Source organism: Saimiri boliviensis, chromosome 8 (assembly GCF_048565385.1).
Source record: "Saimiri boliviensis isolate mSaiBol1 chromosome 8, mSaiBol1.pri, whole genome shotgun sequence".
In the NCBI taxonomy this organism is placed as follows: domain Eukaryota; kingdom Metazoa; phylum Chordata; class Mammalia; order Primates; family Cebidae; genus Saimiri; species Saimiri boliviensis.
Window position 1 is genome coordinate 80,781,769 of NC_133456.1, and position 19,587 is coordinate 80,801,355.

At 37.6% G+C, this 19,587-nt stretch overlaps 1 protein-coding gene and 1 non-coding gene across 2 annotated transcripts in view; both read right to left on the reverse strand.

Annotated features, from left to right (window-relative positions):
- Window positions 1-19,587, reverse strand: part of FGF12 (fibroblast growth factor 12) — a 594,839-nt gene that overhangs the window by 394,212 nt on the left and 181,040 nt on the right. The window lies entirely within an intron of this gene.
- On the reverse strand, window positions 15,436-15,539 carry LOC120367672 (small nucleolar RNA U13). Its single transcript, XR_005581996.1, has one exon. It is a non-coding gene; the product is annotated as a small nucleolar RNA U13 (small nucleolar RNA).

Sequence of the window (19,587 nt, forward strand, 5' to 3'; positions counted from 1 at the left end):
AATGTCCTATTTTTCCTCAAACTTTTGTCCACTGATTTTAGCATCCATTGGCAGATCTTGCTTGCAACAATTATTACTGTGCTGTTTGCCTAATAGTGACTTTTGTATTTCCTTTATTCTGTCTAAAGTAATAGAAATTCTTTTGTAAGAGCTGTTCCTTCTCCTGCATTTATTTACTTATTCAGTTATTTATTTGTATCAGTATGGCCTCATGGATATTTATTCTAAGAATTATAATCCAATACAATCATTAGTTATTTTTGGCCAAAAATGTTCTGGATTTTGCCATTGGGAGTTCCTTCTGTTTTGTTATTGTGTCCTTTGGACATATCCCAATTGCTTTTTAGCAGCTCCTTAACTTTTTAGCATTATATGATGTTCCAGGTTTATTATTTTGCCCCCTCTACTCCAGCCCTGAATGAACTGATTTGTCTGTGTTCTTTCTTTGGAGAATAATATATAGCAAACAAGATCTGGGTGCTAAGTGTGCTCATTTTTATTGAGGTGTTATCGCTCTTAGGCCCTCTCAGCAGAGAGAGTTAGGAAATCTATGTACACATTCACCTATATCATATTTATTTCTACATTTCTATCAGTATATCTTTTTAGATAGATACAGATATATCATGTAGACATAGAGATAAGATAGATGAAGTTAATACTTAGATCCTAATCTAGTACCACCAGGTTCATTTTATTTTTCCCCTTTTCCTTATTTGTAACTTCTGTCTGACAGTGAAAAATCTGACTTTCATTATTTACAATATATTCACTTACTTATTAAATCCTACTATATACTTAAGGTAGTTACAGAATTGCTCACTGATACTCCTGTGGGAAACACTTATTACAAGGGTGCAGTATTTATGAACACTTATTTTTGTCTTGAACTTTACAGTATCCAATCAAAATATTATTTTCTTTTGAAAGTGACTTAGGTTGCTTCCTTACTTGCCCATCCTCTTCAGTGTGGTTTAGTTATGCATTTGTAAACTCATGTTCCACACACATTGATTTTAATTATTTAATTAAATTTAATTAAATTATATATTTCTTATTTGGGTGTATGAAATATTGCTATGGCACTAAGAGTCAAAGCTTTACCAAAAAATTGTAGCTTGATAAGTGTTATTCCCTTAGCCCTTCTCACCAGTTCCTATTCTGTCTTTTTTCTATTTATTTTCCATGCACTGCCTATAGGTAACTGATTTATTTAGTTTACCTTGCCTGTGTTTCTTTTGTACAAATGCGCACACATTCTTCTAGGTAGTGGCTTTTAGATTGTTTCCGGTATTGTGCTATTATAAACTGCTGCAATAAGTAACCTTATGTGCAGTATTTTCATGATGCAGAAAACACTGCTAACCAATACTCCTGTGAGAAATACACTCCATGCGCCTCCAGGATAGCTTCCAAGAAATGGGAATGCTGGGTCAAAAAGTATGTGTGTAGATATTTCTGTTAAGTATTACTGAATTTCACTCCAGAAGGCTTGTATGAATTTAGATTCCTGCCAGCAATATATAAGTGCCTATTTTCCCACAACCTTACCAGCATAATGTATTGTCCTACTTTTTCAATTATGTCTCTTTGATTGTAATTTTTACTTTGCATATCTCTAATTATGATTGAGTTTGAACATTTTGTCATTTGAGAACTTTTTTCTCATCTTCAAATAGATACCTCCAGGATTTGCTGCTGCAGTTGGACATTTTCCATCTCTTCTAATAGCACTCTAACAAGTTGTCTTGAATAAACACAGAGCTCATTATCTACAGGAAAACTTTAAAGATGCGTTTAAATGATTCACATGGAAGGAAAATGATTTTAAATCATCATAGTAAAACATGAGCTGTTTATTTGGCAAAATATGAGGTTAATTAGTTCAAGATAATAAATACGAATTTCAAGGAAAAAATCAATCACTCATTAGTCAAAACTCACAAAAGAGGGGCACAATATGAAATGAACAACAACAAAAACAAAGGACCAAAAAGGGATGGTGACTTCTAAAGTCACCTGGCTCCCAGCAACAGGGCTGCAACTAAGTGACTCAGAACCTCCGCTCCCTTCCTGGTGCAATATTCTTTAAAAGACCCTATGATGCTCCCCCTGGTTTTGATAGCATCAGAATCAAACTTACTTGATAATACGCATAGAAATGATTTCAGGATATTTTTCCCTTCCCTGGAAATTGAATTTTCTCTTTAAAATCTGTTCTTTAGAAGCAGAAGGCAGCCATTCATTTAAAGATCTGACCAATAAAAATAAGTATTGCCTTTACAGTAAACTATGAGGTTTCTATTAGTGTCAACTTTCAGAAAAGGGCATGGGAAAGAGTCTTAACTTATGACTTGGGCTAACTCTCCTGATGGCAAGCTTTAACTGTTCTAATGTAAGTGGTTGGGGGGCAATGGTCAGAGTCGGAAAAGGAGGATAACTGGAGATGTTATCCTCGGAAAAGGGTTAACTGGAGATGTTCATTAGAATCCATATTGAAGGCTTGTTGGACATGCAGTAATTTGGAAAATGAATTTTTTTTTTTTTTTTTTTTGAGATGGAGTCGTGCTCTGTCACCCAGGTGGGAGTGCAGTGAGGTAATCTCAGCTCACTGCAACATCCGCCTCTGAGGTCCAAGTGATTCTCCTGCCTCAGCCTCCCAAATAGCTGGGAATACAGGCGCATGCCACCACATCTAGCTAATTTTTGTATTTTTAGTAGAGACGGGGTTTCACCATATTGGCAAGGATGGTCTCCATCTCTTGACTTCGGGATCCCCCCACCTCAGCCTCCCAGAGTGCTTGGATTAAAAGTGAGAGCCACCGCACCTGGCCAAGAATGAATATTTTAGCCTCTTGAAGGTGACTGTTACACACACAAATATATTGACAAGTATAGGTACATTCACAAGATATATGTATATTTGTGCCTGTGCTGAAAAAGGTTATGGCCAAAGTTGCCACTCTCACATATTAGGCAAGAGCCACATACGGAATTTTGAAATCTCCTTTGTGCATTATTTTTCTATTCTTTCTTCCCTTCCACAGACATGCAAACATCTTAAAGAAGAGGCTGTATGTACTACCTTCACTTCGGCATTTCTTTCTTAAACCCATTGAGTGCTGCCTCTTGCTCGCACAACCTCACCGAAGTTCTTTTTATAAAATCACCATAATCAAGACTATTTCAGCTATAATGGACACATTTTGTCCTAATGATACAAAGATGCAGTAATTATATGTGTTAAAATTACAGATCACTCTATTTCAAGAAACTCTTCCTCCTTATCTTCAGAGACACCATTTTTCACTCGGTTTTCCTTCTACTTCTCTATTAACATCATAGTTTTCTTTCTGCCATCCTCTAAGTGTTATTTCCAAGGTCAATCTCTTCACCCTTTTTACTGTTATTAGACATCTTACACATTAAAATTCCTACACTATTGATAACTCCTGGATCTATGTCTGCTAACAAGATACCTCTATACATTTGATCATCTATTTCCAAGTTTTTCTGTAAATCTCTACTTAAAGGATCCACAAGTATTTCAAAAATCAAAAAACAAACAAAAAAGAAACCAAAACATATCTACAACTGGACACATATCTTTCCCTCTAAACTTCTTCAGCTCCATATTTTAATGAATAACTACATCTAACTAACCAGTTTCCAAATTCAAAGCCCTGTGAGCCATCCTAGACTGTTCTTGCTAACTTACCGTCAATCAGATGGAGAATATTATAGATATTATTGGTTTAACGTTTCTAACATCCATCACTTTATTTTTGCCTCCCTTCAGGCCCTGATCACATCTTGCCTAATTAACTACAATATAGTTACAAAAAATATTCATACTGCCTTCAATGCAGCCTCCACATGGCCAAAATAATCACCCCAAAACTTGGCTCTTCAGAAACTTTCACAGTATTGAAGATTCAGTCAACATTAAGTTCGGTACATAAAACCCCTGATGATTTGCTTGTCTTCTTTTATCTCTGTACCTGAACTTAACTCCATCCATGTCCTTGATTTGCACTATTTCATGTTATGTCTATATGTATTTGTACATGCTGTTCCACTTGCTTTTAATATCCTGCTTTCCTTCTTCTTCCAGTGAGTTCATACCCACCCTTCAAAAATTGGATCTATCATCACCTCCATCAGTAAACCTTCCCCAACTGGATTAGGTGCCCTTCTTTGGAGCTTCTCTGTGTATGCTTCTTAGCATAGGACTTTCACACAATAATCTCTGATTTCCAAAAAGCAAAGTACTTATTGAAAATTCAGGCAAATTGTCATACAAACTAATATATGATTACAATTGTAACAGCTGCAAAAAAGGAGAAGTACATTATTTTGCAGTGTCTAAAGAGATGGTAGAGGTGTTGATTTAGCCAGAGGAATCAGGAAAAGCCTGAGGCACTTATCACGTCATAGCTTGTGTCACAATTAGTTGGGCACATGCTTTATATACATTTCCTCACCTCAAACGTACACACACACACACACACACACACTCACTCAGTCACTTTTTTTCCCTTTCATGGCAAGTCATAAAAGTCATTCATCATGAAATGTTAACTATTTCTGCCCTTCCCCATATACAGATGCTACTCAAAACATAGAAAATGGTCAATAAATATATCCTGAATTTAATTGAAAACTTTACCCAGAGTTGCAGAACAGTTATATGATTCTGTTTCTTTAAAGTTAACCATATGGTTAGACTGAAGATAAAGCCTTAATCAAATTTATTATAACCTTACATTTCAGTTACAACAAAAGCAGCATGCGTCATGCCTTCTGTCTTTCCTGAAAATCAATGGCACACCTACCACATGGTTTCAAGTATGATAAAAATAAAGGAGGTCTTGAAAAAATTCAAAAGAAATGCAAGCCAGAAGAAAGGGAGCCGTTGGAACCCTTAAACTGATGCTATGATTTGAATGTGTCCTAAAAATTTCACATGTTAGAAACTCAGTCCCCAAACATGTATTGATACAATTTGGAGGTGAGGCCTTTGGGAGGTAATAGGATTGGATAAAGTCATCAGAATGGGGCCCCCATGATGGGACTGGTGGCTTTATAAGAGGAAGAGAGACCTGAGCTAGCAAACACTTGCCTTCTGCTATGATATGACACAGCAAAAAGGCCCTCACCAGATGCTAGCAGCCTTCCCTGCCTCCAGGACTGTGAAAATTAAATGTATTTTCTTTATAAAGTACACAGTCTGTGGTATTCTAACAACAGAAGATAAACTAAGACGATGACTACTTTAAGATAATGATCCTGGAAAACCAACAGACAAAAGACTCAGGAGGAAAGGTGCATAGTATTACTCCGGAAGGTCGTATACTTCCAGATTTCACCATTGTTGCCATTTCTAGTGTTATAGGTTGATTAACAAATAATGAAAAATCAAAGAATCAGAAATATCTGTTTTCTGTACTTTTATGCAAGTGTCCATTGTAAGCATTCAGTATGTAAATATGAAAATCACTGAGATAATGCTTCTAGGAGCCAGCTCTAGATAACCGTCTTCAGCATCCTGGGCTTATGTAAATAATACATTTGGACTTAACTGTTATTTTCATTTTTATTTGTACACATTTATGGGTGTATTAGTCCATTTTCATGCTTCTGATAAGGACACACCAGAGACTGAGCAATTTGAAAATGAAAGAGGTTTAATGGGCTGATAGTTCCCGTGTGGGTGGGGAGGCCTCACAATCATAGTGAAGGTGAAAGGCATGTCTCACATGGCGCCAGACAAGAGAAGAGAGACTGTGGAGGGAAGCTTCTCCTTATATAATCATCAGACCTCATGAGACTTATTCACTATCATGAGAATAGCACAGGAAAGACCCATCTCCATGATTCAACTACCTCCTCCTGGATCCCTCCCACAATATATGGAAATTCAAGATGAGATTTGGGTGAGGACACAGCAAATCATATAATCTCACCCTGGCCCCTCCCAAATCTCATGTCCTCACCTTTCAAAGCCAATCATGCCTTCCCAATAGTCCCCCAAAATCATAATTTCAGCATTAACTCGAAAGTCCACAGTCCAAAATCTCATCTGAGACAATACAAGTCCCTTCCACCTATAAGCCTGCAAAATAAACCAAGGTAGTTACTTCTGAGATACAATGGGATACAGGCATTGGGAGAAATTGGCCAAAACAAAAGGGCTGCAGGCCCCGTGCAAGTCCAAAATCCAGTGGGGCAGTCAAATCTTAAAGCTCCAGAATGATCTCCTTTGACTCCATGTCTCACACCCAGGTCATGCTAATGCAGGAGGTGAGTTCTCATGGTCTTGGGCAGCTTGGCACCTGTGGCTTTGCAGGGTACAGCCTCTCTCCCAGTTGCTTTCTTAGGCTGGTGTTGAGTGTCTGTGGCTTTTCCAGCTGCACAGTACAAGCTGTCAGTGGATCTACCATTCTAGGGTCTGGAGGACAGTGGCCCTCTTCTCACAGCTCTAATAGGTCGTGCCCCAGTAGGGACTCTGTGTGGGGGCTCCAACCCCACATTTCCCTTCCACACTGCCCTAGCAGAGGTTCTCTATGAGAGCCCCACCCCTGCAGCAAACATCTGCCTGGACATCCAAGAGTTTCCATACAACCTCTGAAATTTAGATGGAGGTTCCCAAACCCCAATTCTTGACTTCCATGTACTGGCAGGCTCAACACTACGTTGAAGCTGTGAAGGCTTGAGGCTTGCACCCTCTGAAGCCATGGCCTGAGCTCTACATTGGCCCCTTTCAGACACAGCTGAAGTGGCTAGGACATGGCACCAAGTTTGTAGGCTGCACATAGCATGGAGACCCTGAGCCTCACCTACAAAACCACATTTTCCTCCTAGTCCTCTAGGCCTGTAATGGGAAGGGCTGCTATGAAGACCTCCAACGTGCCTTGGAGACACTTTTTCCATCATCTTGGGGAATAACATTTGGTTACTCAATAATTATGCTAATTTATGCAGCCAGCTTTAATTTCTCCTCAGAATATGGGATTTTCTTTTCTATAGCATTGTCAGGCTGCAAATTTTCTCAACTTTTATTCTCTGTTTCACTAATAAAACTGAATGCCTTTAATAGCACCGAAGTCACATCTTGAATACTTTGCTGCTTAGAAATTTCTTCTGCCAGATACCCTTAATCATCTCTCTCAAGTTCAAAATTCCACAAATGTCTAGGGCAGGGGCAAAATGCCATGAGTCTCTTTGCTAACACGTAACAAGAGTCACCTTTGCTCCATTTCCTAACAAGTTCCCCACCTCCATCTGAAACCACCTCAACCTGGACTTCATTGTCTACATCATTATCAGCATTTTGGTCAAAGCCATTTGACAAGTGTCTAGGGAGTTCCAAACTTTTCCACATTTTCCTGACTTCTGAGCCCTCCAAACAGTTCCAACCTCTGCCTGTTACCAAGTTCCAAAGTTGCTTCCACATTTTTGGGTATCTTTTCAGCAACTCCCCACTCTACTGGTACCAAGTTACTGTATTGGCTCATTTTCATGCTGCTGATAAAGATAAACCTGAAAGTAGTAACAAAACGAAGTTTAATTGGACTTACACTTCCACGTGGCTGGAGAGGCGTCACAATCAAGGTACAAGGTGAAAGGCACATCTCACATGATGGCAGACAGGGGAAGAGAGCTGGTGCTGGGAAACTCTCCCTTATATAATCATCAGATCTTATGAGACTCATTCACTAGCACAAGAACAATACAGGAAAGACCCACCCCTATGATTTAACTACCTCACATGGGGTCCCTCCCACAACATGTGAGAATTCAAGATGAGATCTGGGTGGGGACACAGCCAAACTATATCAATGAGGTACATGAGAAATATTGTTATATGAAGCTAATGCATAGCGATAAGAGAATGTATCTAAAGTGTCCGTCACCTGAGGATAATACATTTTTGTTAAGTATGGCCATCCTACTCTGCTACCAACCATTACATTTATTCCTTCTATTGGATTGTATGTTTGTACCCTTAACCCACTTCTGTTCAGCCTCTTCTCTCCCTCCTTTTTTTTTTTTTTTTTTTTTTTATTTTGAAATCTACATTCTCTTCTGATCCAAGAGGGGGGAGATCAGAGCTTGGTGGAGCTCAGTGGTTAGAGCTTGAGGTTTGAAATCAAAGCAGACCTAGGATTATTTCTCAACCTTACACTTACTGGATGAGGTCACTGCTCCAAGTTTCCGTGGTTTTTGTGTGTGCAATAGAATGAGTATTCGTAATTCCTTAGAATTGCTCTCAGGATTAATTGAGATAGAATATTCTTAATATGGTGCCTGCCAGATAGTAGGTGCTTAGTAAATTGTAGTAGTGATATGGTGAAGAAGTTTATTGACATTTATGACTTTCAGGAAATGCTACCAGTAATAATCCTTTTCATCCTTTAATCCTGGAAGATATATTAAATAACAGCAATATCACTCATTTGTTATTTGAGATTATTTTAATAACTTCTTTCCTGCATCTATAAATTGTTTAAGAATTGTCTTTGAAGGAAAAATCTAAGACAATTGGATTTTTTGTAGAAAGCTCTAAAATTATATAAGAAATGAATACTAGGCTGGGCGAGGTGGCTCACACCTGTAATCCCAGCACTTTGGGAGGCTGAGGCAGGCGGATCACCTGAGGTTGGGAGTTCAAGACCAGCCTGACCAACGTGGAGAAACCCTATCTCCACTAAAAATACCAAGAAGTAGCCAGGCAGGGTGGTGCATGCCTGTAATCCCAGCTACTTGGGAGGCTGAGGCAAGAGAATCGCTTGAACCCAGGAGGAAGAGGTTGCAGTGAGTCAAGATCATGCCATTGCACTCTAGCCTGGGCAACAAGAGCAAAATCTGTTTCGAAGGAGGGAGGAAGGGAGGGAGGGAAGATGGGAGGGAGAGAGGGAGGGAGGGAGGGAAAATAATACTAATGGGTATGGGGATATTTTTCTAGGGTGATAAAAGTGTTCTGGAATTAGTGAGGTGATGGTTGCATAGTCTTGTAAATATACTAAGAACCACTGAACTGTACATATTAAATGGGTAAATTTTATGGTATCTGAATTGCATTTTAATGTTTTTGTTTGTTTGTTTGTTTTTGAGACAGTGTCTTGCTCTGTCGCCCAGGCTGGAGTGCAATGGCACAGTCTCAGCTCACTGCAACCTTTACCTCCTGGGTTCAAGCAATTCTTCTGCCTCAACTTCCCATGTAGCTGGGACTACAGGTGGTGTGTGCCACCATGCCCAGCTAATTTTTGTATTTTTAGTAGAGACAAGGTTTCATCATGTTGCCCAGGCTGGTCTGGAACTCCTGACCTGAGGTGATCCACCCGCCTTGGCCTCCCAATGTGCTGGAATTACAGGTTTGAGCCACTGTGCTCAGCCCTGCACTTTAATGTTTTAAAAGCATAAGAGAAATATAGGACAGCAAGATGGTTTACAGCTACACACTTCATTTGAGTGGGGATTTTTTTTTCTGTCCTGTTTTCATTTCAGTTGTCTACTCTGTCTTAGAGATTATGATCAGTTTGGCTGTTAGACTCTTAGATAACATCGTAAGAAACACTTGAGAGCTATACATTGCTGAGTTAAAATCTCAGCTGCATGTTCATGGACACATTTCTTAACTTTAATCTCATTTTCCTCATTTGCAAACCAAGGCTAATAATCTGCCTTAAGGTTTGTTGTGGCAAAAAGAAAAAGGAAAAAGAGAAAGGGAAACTCTTAACATAGAGATTAGAACTTAGTGGACTCCCCATTTACAGAAGATCTTTTTCAAAAGGACTAGTACATTTCTAAAAAAGAAGTTTGAGGTTTGTTTTTTTTTTTTTTTTTTTTTTCCATTTTCCTGGTCAGAACCTGGTATGAAGCACCCACTGGTCATCCCTATATTTAGAATTCATAATTATTTTAAAGCAAATGAAAATACATTTTGCAATGGTGAAATTTAAAACAACATTATTAACAACATTTTGGGTTGTTACATTTTGAAAGGAAAGAATGTGATAAAATTTGGAAAATCAACTCCCTCTTTTAATTTGCTACCACATGCTTCCTGCTGTCACTGACACCTTGAGTTGAGGAATATAGGTACCTTTTGCTTAGGAAGAGGTGTTAGCCTGATGGCACCTTATTTGGATAGTGCTTTTTCTTTTGTTGTTTTTAATCCATAGTCTTATGTAGACACTCAGCATTACACCTACATTCTGGATTAGCATATACTAAAATCACTCCTTTGCCATTTTTTTTTAGTTATTAATAAGTTTGATGAGCAAAAAGCCAACATTAAAGGTGAAAAAACAGTCTGCCTTATTTCATTTGTATATTGAAATATACATATATAGTAAAATATTGAAAGCATATACACAAAAATATAACAGTAGTTATTTCTCAGTGACCATTTTGGTGGTGGTTGGCAATTGAGGGGAAGCAGGAGGTACAGCTGCTCAGAGCATGCATTCTGAAATTGAACTTCCTGGGCCTGACTTCTGCTCTACCACTTACCACCATATAACTTTGTGCCACTCACTTAACCTCTCTAGACATCAGTTTCTATTTATATAAAATGTGAAAAATGGTATATAACAGGGTAAAGCTTAACTGAGATAATGTATGTAAAATGTAAGGTACAATGCCAATGGGACTTCAAAAAACTCAATAAATATTATCAATAGGGCAATTCTTATTACTGCATTTCTATATTGTCATATTTTCTAAAAGTATTGTCAAATACTTTTTAAATCAAATAAATATTGCTTTAAAAATATCAGCATCTTCTTATCTTTATAAGTGATTTTTTAAAAAATCTTCTAAGAACATCAAATAGAATATGATTGTTGAGGTTACAGTATCAAAAAAATACTTCTATGACCTAATACATGTTCTTCATCCTTGGGCTCTAGTGAGAGGTATATAGTATTTATAAATATTATTATTATTCTCAGTTCTTCTGAAGTCAAATGCAGAAATTTCTGGAAAACCATAAGCCATGAATTAGATGGAACTTTCTGATTTTCTTTGCACAGACTTTCAAGGATTAGAATTCCACTTCTAGGAAGTAGGTTAAGTGATTTTGCTGAGGCAGATACCAAATACTCTTCTTGAAATATATACCAATTCCAAGTTTTATTAAATATGCCTACATGTGCTTCCAGACCATGTATTGGTATATTTCAACATTTATTGAATAGGGTGTTCTTTCCCCAATTTATGTTTCTGTATGCTTTGTTGAAGATCAGTTTGCTGCAAGAATTTGGCTTTATTTTTGGGTTCTGTATTCTGTTCCATTGGTCAACATGTCTGTTTTTATATCAGCACCATGTTCTTTTGGTAACTATAGTCTTGTAGTTGAAGTTGGGTAAGGTGATGCCATCAGATTTGTTCTTTTTGCTTAGTATTAATTGGCTGTGTGGGCTCTTTTTTGGTTCCATATGAATTTTGGAATTTGTTTTTCTAGTTCTGTGAAGAATGCTGATGACATTTTGCTGGAGATCGCATTGAATCTGTACATTGCTTTGGACAGTATGGCCATTTTCACTATATTGATTATTTCCATTTATGAGCATGGGATGTCTTTCCATTTGTTTGTTTTTTGAAATTTTGAATGACATTTCAAAAATTGTTTAAAAAAATGTGCTCTTAATCCTGGGGTCTCAGAAATACTTATTACAAGCCTACAGAAAGCAAAATTAGCTGACTATGCAGATAGTCTAGGAAAGAAAAACAGAGATGGATACATTCCTAGAGTCAATTTTCTAATTCCCAAATGTTTTTGTGAATACACTTCTATTTTTATTTCAATGGTGTTTGGAGGACAGGTGGTTTTAGTTACATGGATATGTTCTTCAGTTGTAATTTCCCAGATTTTAATGCACCTGTCACCCAAGCAATGTACATTGTACCCAGTATATGGTCTTTTATCCTGCATTCTCCTTTGAACTGTTCCCCTCAAATCCCCAGTTTGTTATATCATGCTTATGCCTTTGCATGCTCGCAGCTTAGCTCCCACTTATACATGAGAACATACAGTATTTGACCTTTTCATCCCTGAGGCACTTCCTTTAGGATAATGGCCTCCAGCTCCATCCAAGTTGCTGCAAAAGATATTATTTCATTTCTATTTATGGCTGAGTAGTTTTCCATTGTGTATATATACTACATGCTCTTTATCCGCTCATTAGTTGATGGTCACTTAGGTTGGTTCTACATCTTTGCAACTGTGAATTATGCTGTTACAAACATGTGCATGTGTCTTTTTCGTATAATGGCTTCTTTTCCTCTGGGTAGATATCCAGTAGTGGGATTGCTGGATTGTATGGTAGTTCTACTGTTAGTTTTTAAAGGAATCTCCAAACTGTTTTCCATAGGTTGTACCATTTACATTCCCACCAACACAATAAAAGCATAAAAGTATTCCCTTTTTACCACATTCGCAACATTTATTGTTTTCGACTTTTAATTATAGTCATTCTTGCAGAAGTAAGGTGGTATCTCATTGTGATTTTACTTTGTATTTCCCTGAAAATTAGTGATGTTGAGCATTTTTTCATGTTTATTGACTGTGTATCTTATTTTAAGAATTGTCTATTCATGTCCTTTGCCCATTTTTGGATGGGATTATTTGTTTCTTTCTGGTTAATTTGGTTCCGTTCCTTGTAGATTCTAGATATTAGTCCTTTGTCAGGTGCATAGTTTGTGAATATTTTCTCCTCCCACTCTGTGGGTTGTCTGTTTACTTTGCTGAATATTTCTTTTGCTATGCAGAAGCTTTTAGTTTAATTAGATTACATTTATTTACTTTTGTTTTTGTTGCATTTGCTTTTGAGGTCTTAGTCATGAATTCTTTCCCTGAGCCAATGTCTCATCTAGAAGAGTTTTACCAATGTTATCTTCTACAATTTTTATGGTTTCAGGTCATAGACACAAGTCTATGACACATTTTTAGTTAATTTTTGTATAAGGGGAAAGATGAGGATCCAGTTTCATTCTTCTACACGTGGCTTCCTAGTTTTCCCAGCAACATTTATTGAAGAGGTGTCCTTTCCCCGATTTATGTTTTTGTAGACTTTGTTGAAGATCAATTGGCTGTAAGTATTTGGCTTAATTTCTGGGTTCTTACTCTGTTCCATTGGTCTACATGCCTATTTTTATACCAGCACCATGCTGTTTGGGTAATTATAGTTCTTGTAGTGTAATTTGAAGTTGGGTAAAGTGATACCTTCAGATTTGTTCCTTCTATCAGTATTGCTTTGGCTGTGTGGGCTCTTTCTTGGTTCCGTATAAATTTTAGGAGTTTTTTTCTAGTTCTGTGAAGAATGCTGATGACATTTTGATGGGGTTGCACTAAATCTGTAGATTGCTTTGAGCGGTATGGTCATTTTCACTATATCGATTCTTCTTATTTATGAGCATGGGTTGTCTTTCCATTTGTTTGTGTCATCTATGATTTCTTTTAACATTGTTTTGTAGTTTTCCTTGTAGAGATCTTTCACCTCCTTGGTTAAGTATATTCCTATGTATTTTATTTTATTTTTTGTAGCTGTTTTAAAAGGGATTGAGTTCTTGATTTGATTCTCAACTTGTTAATTGTTGGTGTTTAGCAGTGCTACTGACTTGTGAATATTGATTTTATACCAAACTTTTGATGCTTGTTTTTAAAGGCAGAGTGTAAAGACTCACTATGAGTGACACACATACACTGTACACACAATGACAATAACACCTTTAATTTCTCAATTAATTTTATTAACCTAATCAAAAACAAGTTATCTGTTTTGTTCCTGATATACAAGTTATCTGATAAACAAATTATCCGAATTTGCCTTCAGATATTTTTAGCAAGGAACATGACCAAATATGAAATAAATTACTATGTCTTATAGTTTTTTGCTTGTTTATTTTTTCTTTTATGAAGCAACTCTTGTATTTTCAATGCACAGTCATTTGGGAACATCCAAACTCTGACCATATTTATGTGGCATGACATTTAGCAAGCTGCAAACACAATCTGAAAGTGCTTTCTCTGACTTCATTTCTCATACACATCATCACAAGAAAACAAACGACGGATGTAAATATCTATTTTCAAAAGGCATTTCATCTGACATCATCTTACAGTTTTTGTAATCATTTGGAGAAAAATTTTAAATAGCATGTGCTCAGGGATTCAATCCAATTTTTATAAAGTTTGGCTGAATACTTCACTTCTTCTTCAAAAGCACATAATGGTTCCTTACAGCCTAAAGTCAAGGTACCAAAATCTGTAACTTGGTTTTCAAGAACTTGCACAGTCTTCACCTAGCTTTCTGGACATCTTTTCTACAATATCACTTCTCCCATAATTCATGTCTACAGTCTCTTACCAGAAACAGCTGGGGCCAAGTGTGTTTTGTAATTCAGGTTTTTGGGGAACAAGGTGGTATTTTTTTTAAAGTTATACAGTTAATGTATAACATATTAGCAAAATCCATGTATGTTAGGGCTGCACCTGTAATGAAACACATTGATACTTCTTTGGTAAAATCTATAAATAGTCTTATAAGTGGGATAAATGAAGATTATAAATAGCTTCCTGTCAATTCAGGTCAGGGTGTACCTTAAGGAAAAACAACATATGCATAATGGTTTTCAAAGCTTCTTGAATTTAGAAATTAAAGATAGTAAAATGTAAGCCTGCACTTGCTTTACTTTGACATAGACTTTTGAACTTTTGAACCTTTGTTCATTTTCTTTCCTTAGCCAAAAATGCCCTCTGTGCCTCTTCTAGTTTAATAAAGTTAATCAGCCGGGCACGGTGGCTCAAGCCTGTAATCCCAGCACTTTGGGAGGCTGAGGCGGGTGGATCACGAGGTCAAGAGATCGAGACCATCCTGGTCAACGTGGTGAAACCCCGTCTCTACTAAAAATACAAAAAATTAGCTGGGCATGGTGGCGCGTGCCTTTAGTCCCAGCTACTCAGGAGGCTGAGGCAGGAGAATTGCCTGAACCCAGGAGGCGGAGGTTGCGGTGAGCCGAGATCGTGCCATTGCACTCCAGCCTGGGTAACAAGAGCGAAACTCCGTCTCAAAATAAAATAAAATAAAATAAAATAAAATAAAATAAAAATAATAAAGTTAATCGTGGGACAGTCTAAAGGTCAACTCTTCCATAAAACCTGAAGTCAGAAGCACCCCATTTTCCTCTGTTGTCTGCATGCATACTTCTCTCTGTAGGCTAGAAAGTCCATAAGGAACAGCTCTGTGTCTGATTTGCATTGCATAATGTCATTTCTGTTAGTGTATTTTTCCTTAAAAGAATATACAAATTGGATGACGCAGGCCTACTTGAAAACATAAATGTCGACAAAGCAAACCAGAAGCATCCAGCGTCCCATCTCTATTCCTCTTTATTTATTTTTATAAGATGACAGGTTTTTATTTTTCATATCAGATGGGTAATGTACTGATGTCCTGACATTGTTCAAGGGTGGCACATCTCACACATGCATGTGAACACTCAACTATCTTGCTTCTCAACTACAAAATGATCAGGTTTGATTTAAAAAAAAAAAAAAAAAAAACTAATTTTACTCAGAACATACTTTTTCTGGTCAAATATTTCATAATGATTCTAAGAAAAAAGCATAAGTAGTAAACTTGCTAGCTTTCCATTCAAGCTCATCATACTGAGAAAACTTCAAAGAAGCCGGTTTTAGGTTACTGGAGTGCTCAGGAAATGTGAGTTTTTAAAAAATTAACTTAGACATTACACTCCTGATTTTTTCTAATCCTTTAATAATATTTCTATCACTTGTAGAAGCAAAAGCAGATTGTAAGCTCTTTATTTTTATTTTATTTTGCTTTTAGATGGAGTATCTACTGCTCAGGCTGGAGCACAGTGGTGTGATCTTGCCTCACTGCAACCTCTGCCTCCCAGGTTCAAGAGATTCTCGTGTCAGCCTCTCAAGTAGCTGGGATTACAGGCGCGTGCCACCACACCTGACTAGTTTTTGTATTTTTAGAAAAGATGGGGTTTCACAGTGTTGGCCAGACTGGTACTGAACTCCTGACCTCAAAAGATCTGCCCGCCTTGGCCTCCCAAAACACTGGGATTACAGGCATCAGCTCCCATGCTTTTTAGTCTATTAAAAATATATCTTTTTATTTGATGTTCTTTGCAGTGCTCTTTGCAGACAATTAAGAGTGGCTGATAATTTCTTCTATGACTAAATAATACTAATTGTGGATAAAATCATTTTATATTACGTATTTTAGAACAATTTAATAATAATAACAATAATACAAGAACTATTTTCCGGCCAGGCGTAGTAGCTCATGCCTGTAATCCCAGCACTTTGGGAGGCCAAAGTGAGTGGATCATGAGGTCAGGAGTTCAAGACTATCCTGGCCAAGATCATGAAATCCCATCTCCTCTAAAAACACAAAAATTAGCTGAGCATGGTGGTGTGTGCTTGTAATCCCAGCTACTTGGGAGTCTGAGGCAGGAGAATCACTTGAACCCGGGAAGCCAAGGTTGCAGTGAGCCAAGATTGTGCCACTGCACTTTAGTCTGACAACAGGGAGAGACTCCACCTCAAAAAAAAAAAAAAAAGAGAGAGAGAGAAATATTATTTTTCTAATATTGGAGATTTGGGGACATTTCTCCAAATAGGAATACCACCTTACTAGTGTAAGTTTCAATGGATACTTTGAGTTCAAGTCTAACTTTTATCTTACACAGTTTATAATCTTATATTTTATTTCTACAATTTAGTTGACTATAATATGAAGTAATATTTCTGACTCCTTTTGTAATAAATCATTATTAGGATATTTTATAAAATGAAACAAATAAGAAACGAATAAAATGCTTCCTATAGGTAATAGCAGGAATAATATATAAGGTATGTTTTGGCTATGGCAGGGGATTTGAAGATTAATGCTAAAAATATCTAGATCACAAAATCAACTATAATAAGCCAAAAATAGGTTTTCCACATTGGGTACTAGTCTTTATATGAAGTAGCTATCCTAATATACAGTATTGTATAATATCTCACTAGCCATCCATCCACCCAATCTTTCATCCATATATCCATAGGGAAAAATTTCTTAAGAAGATAGTTCAATTAAGGAGAACAGGTCCTCTTTCTTCAGCAAAGTATCTTGGTAGATAAGAAAATCCACAAACGAGTCAGAAAGAAATTTGAGAGTAAGACTGGAGAAAATTGAATTAATCTGCAGAATAAAGTGCGAAGAATTTGGAGCTCCTGTGAGCCATCTGGAAGGGACTAAGGAAAACTGAAAACCATGGTAAGAGGCTGGAGTCTGAGGTATAGAAATGGCCAAGACTTTTTCTGAGAACAAGGATAGCTAGACAATCTCTAAAATGAAGTAATTTTACAGAAGCAGAATTCAGAGCCAGAGAAGACCATGAAAACATAAACTCACACTGAAAATCTGCATACAACTTGGTGGTGGTTGGGGTGGACAATATTGAACTCTCTAAAATTCATAGAATGGAGCTAAAACCAATCTTAGCTAGGTCTTAATTAATTGGTACAATGAATTTAGCTATATCTGAGAAACATAAACATACACACACATGTATTCATATGAAGCAAGTGTTCTAGAGCTCATTTATTCAATAACCCCAAATATCTGCCACATCAACTGAGAGAAGTTGCAAAGAAGGGACAAAAGAAAGACATCTAACTACTCACAAATACTGTCATAAAATTGCAGCAATAAATTTTACACAGTTTGTAGGGTTGCATATGTCCTAGTGCAATATATGTTTATATTTTTACAAATTCTATTTACTTTTTTGCATATGACTCTACAAGGCTATTTCACCATGCTCAACAGACTAGAACTATATCCTACACAACAAATCCAGCAAACTGCCTGTTTTGGAAAATAAAGTTTCACTAGAACACAGCCATAACCATTTGTTTATCTGTGGTCTATGCTGTTTCAGGCTACAACCTCAGAGTCGAGTGACTGTGACAAAGGCTATATGGTCCATAAAGCCTAATATATTTACCATCTGGCTCTTAGCAGAAAAGGACTGCTAACCTCTGATCAAGAAGCAAAAGTTGAAATAGACAGACTTAAAAATATGTGATGAGAAATAACTATTTTATGACAGAAAGTCATTTCTGCATGATTCTTTTTTAATTATTTGAATTTCTTTGTTAAATTTTCCTGATGGCATTCTGAATTTCTTCTCTATATTATCTTCTATTTCATTGAGCTTCGTTAAAACAGCTATTTTGAATTCTCTATATGGAAGATCGCATATCTCTGTCCTTCTAGGATTAATTGCTGCTCCCTTACTTAGTTCATTTGGTGAGGTCATATTTTCCTAGATAGTCTTGATACTTGTGGATGTCTTTCAGTGTCTGGTCATTAAAGAGCTGGGTATTTATTGTAGTCTTCACAGTCTGGGTTTTTTTTGTTTGTTTGTTTGTTTTTCAACTGCCCTTCTTGGGAAGGCTTTCCAGGTATTCAAAGGCACTTGGGTGTTGTAATTTAAGTTTTTGGTCACTGTAGCCCTATCTGTATTAGGGAGCACCTCAACCCCAGTAACAATACGGATCCTGCAAATCTGATCCAACACCACCAAAGAAGTGTCCCTTTGGTGGTGTTGGATCAGATCTGGACGAATTGTCTGGATTACCAGTAAAAGACTCTTGTTGTCTTCCCTTACTTTCTCCCAAGCAAATGGAGTCACCTCTCTGTGCTGAGCTGACTAGAGCTAGAAGAGGGGTGACACAAGTACCCCTGTTGTCACTACTATTGGGACTGCACTGGGTCAGACCTCTCAGAAGGATGAGCTAATTTACATGAGTCAACTATCCAGACATAAAAACTTACTCCTTTTAGAATAAAGCCTCTTCTAAAAAATAAAATATCAGAGAGGGAGGAAGAGCAAGATGGCCAAATAGAAGTCTACTGAAGCTAGTATGGCACTGAATCTCACCCAAGGCCTTTGGTCACTACCACCTGACTATTACCTATGCTTACCCAAAGCCCTAGGGCTCTATAATCATCAGGTGACAAAGCCACCATGACTTGTGTCCTTGCATTCCAAATGGTGACTGTGCTCCAGAACCAATCATGTCCAGAGATGTTGTTCAGAAGCCAGGGCCTTAAATCAGAAACCTTAGGAATCTACCTGGTATTCTATTCTACTGTGGCTGAGCTGGCACCCAAGCCACAAGACTAAGTCCTTCACATTCTTCTCTTTCTTTTCTATGAGCACAGAGTTTCTCCCTGTGGCCACCCCTGCCCCAGGCCCATGGTGAGTACTGCCTGGCTACCACTGATGTTCACTCAAGGCCCAAGGGCTCTTCAGTCAGCTTATTGGTGAATGCTGCCATGCTGGGGACTCTCTTTTCAGGACAATGGGATCCCCTCTGGCCCAGGCTAGGTCCAGAAATGCCACTCAAGAACCAAGGCCCATAATGGGGACTCCAAGAGTCTACTCGATACTCCACCTCATTGTGGCTGAGCTGATACCTAAGTTTAACAAAGCGAAGGAGTCTCTCCCCATAGCCATCACAGCTGGGAATGTGCTGGGTCTCACCTGAAG